This window comes from Quercus suber, unplaced genomic scaffold, assembly GCF_002906115.3.
Source record: "Quercus suber isolate HL8 unplaced genomic scaffold, Cork oak 2.0 scaffold_221, whole genome shotgun sequence".
Classification (NCBI taxonomy): domain Eukaryota; kingdom Viridiplantae; phylum Streptophyta; class Magnoliopsida; order Fagales; family Fagaceae; genus Quercus; species Quercus suber.
Window position 1 is genome coordinate 861,355 of NW_027069679.1, and position 2,720 is coordinate 864,074.

The following is a 2,720-nucleotide window of genomic DNA, read 5'->3' on the forward strand; positions in this document are numbered from 1 at the left end:
ACGACATCAAGGTAACTATTAACAAGTTGATTATTGATTATATGTGGTATCATAGGTTAAAGATACGCGTTGTTTATCTCCATACAGTAGAGTTTATATTACAATATTACATGGTGCAAGATATCTCTAAGTTGATGGTATAAGATTTATCAAAGTTTCTACGTTATGACTTTATTAAGTGGCATGATAGGTACCTATGTATATGTAGAGATAAAGAGTCGAAATTGATGTACATAGCATGGTGAGTCATAAGATTACATGATATCAATACCCTAATTGAGCTCGAATTCCCTATATCCAATTTAAATAGACTATCATGAGATTTAAGTAATACTGATACTTGTGGATGATTTCAGATTTGACGGTAAAGTATTAAATACTAATGATAGGCCTTTGGTTAAAAACATTGTTAGGATTTGACATGTAAGTATGATGTATAAAGGTCCATATGTGATTTTGGAAGAGGGATCAAGGAAGTCAATACCGTATCAAAAGCTGTACCAGTTTGGCCACCGGTACGATATATTTCGGATACCGGTCAATACCGGTGTGCCGTTTCGGATTTATCGCTATTTTATATAATAATAATAATAATAATAATAATAATAATAATTCTCTTAGAACCTGTACCTTCAATATTCTTTAGGACTTCAAGAATTTGTTAATATATTCAAAGAATAGTTAAATTTTTATTTATGACCTAGATAATCAGTTAAACTAAACTCCATGCCACTAGAAGTTGACACTTGCCCATTTAAGTAATTGATTAAAAAAAAAAAGTAATTGAAAGAGCAAAATGAGCAAGAGATAAGAACCAAGGAGAGTCACGTGGCTTTGAGAAAAGTTTGGTGGAGAAACCAAGAGAAATAGGTACAGTAGTAAATTTCAAAACATACAAGCAATTGACTAAACATACAAACATCTAAGTAACTGACTAAATAAAAAATGAAAAGTAATTGAAAGGGCAAAATGAGCAAATGATAAAAACCAAGGAGAGTCACGTGGCTTTGGGAAAAGTTTGGCAGAGAAACCAAGAGAAATAAGTACAGCAGTAAATTTTAAAACATACAAGCAGACAAAGCTTCTCAAAAAAGTAGAGAAAGAACTTCAACACGCTGAGCAAAAGAAGCAAGGGGAGAGCAGACGAAGAACGGAAGAAGGAAGCGATTATAATGGCTAAAAAGAAGATCTAACTGGCTAAAACGAAGAAGAAGATGATGTTGTTGATGATCTAGCAAGTTGATGCTTCGATGATGGTCACTAGTTGCTGTAAGTTGCTATGTAAGTAATAAATTTTTTCAAAAAAACCCAGTTATATTTGTACCGGTCCGGAATAAAAATACCGCCGAAAAACTCCGAAATTCGCCGGAATAGCCGAAACAAGCCGGTACATCCCGGTATTTTGGGCGGTACGATTCAGCCCTGTTTCTGTATCGGTTCAGGCGCCGGAACGAAATATTCTGGCGGTACCGGCCGGTACGGTACGAAATCATCTTCCTTGAGAGGGATAGCATGAATGGTTTATATAAATAGTGTAACTACTATGGCTTAACACAGCAAAATCATCTATTTGTGTATTAGGTTTGAGTGGCATCGGCTTGGATAGTTAAGATCTAACGTGTTTTGGTGATTTGAGGTAAGTGGACTTCAGAACATGATGTCTCTCAAGATGTATATATATTCATATATATATTTTTGGTAAAAATAAATATATGTATATATATATATATACATAATTGAAAAAGTAAAGTTTCCAAAAACTTTTACCATTGTTAATGCTTTATACATACCAGAACTTTATTATTTCTTGTATATTACTTTGAAACTGTATAAGTTAAGAATGACTCAAAACTATATTTTTGAGAAAGTATTTATTATATGATATATGGTTTATATGGACAATATTATAATAAAGAAAGAAGGTTTTCAAACGGTTAGCTAGACAGTTTGCAACCTTTGCCAACACAGGGTTAAGTGTTGCTCTTCGGCCGATGTAGTGTTATTGTGGTGTGGTGCAGTGTTATCGTTTGCTCTTTGGAGGCAGTGTTGCCTCTTTGAGGTTAGTGTTATTGTTTTCTATGAGAATCACCCACCGAGTGTTTAGCCGCTTATGTTTTTGTCTGACTAATGTTTAATGTTTTCCATATCAAACTACTATTTTATTGTTATCGACCTTTCTAAGTGGAAAAATTGTTTATTACTATAGTATATTATTTCTACCTATTTAGTGTATTTTTGCTAACTAAAATGGTTATTATTTTATTCAATGATTACAACATTATAGTTAAATGTTTTATTCTTGATAGTTTTATAGAATTATTATATTACTGTTAAAACTATTTGTAAATGTTTTGTAAAAACTATATTTTGTCAATGATACTAATGTTTTGTTTTGAAAGACATCCTCATGTTATATAGTCTCTTATTGGGCTTCTAGCTCACCCCCCTTTCTCCACCCTTTCAGACTAGAGCATTGGAATATCTTTTGGTGGTAGAATATTGGAGACATAGATTGAAGACTTCTTTTGGAGCTATGATAATTGATGGACTGTTTTAGTATATTTTCTTAGGATAGTGAGTTAGGCATTTGTGGAACTCTTTGAGATTGTATTTGGAGACTTTATTGTTAAAGTTCTTTTGTTTTATGTATTTCATAGGAAAGATTTTGATGGTCTTGAAGTATATTTATGGATATTTAATTACGCTCTATTCCATTATAT

At 32.4% G+C, this 2,720-nt stretch overlaps 1 long non-coding RNA gene across 1 annotated transcript; it reads left to right on the forward strand.

Annotated features, from left to right (window-relative positions):
- The first annotated feature begins 1,045 nt into the window (after positions 1-1,045).
- LOC112027185 (uncharacterized) lies at positions 1,046-2,720 on the forward strand. The gene is made up of 3 exons (XR_002884441.2): positions 1,046-1,281; positions 1,582-1,636; positions 2,465-2,720. It is a non-coding gene; the product is annotated as an uncharacterized LOC112027185 (long non-coding RNA).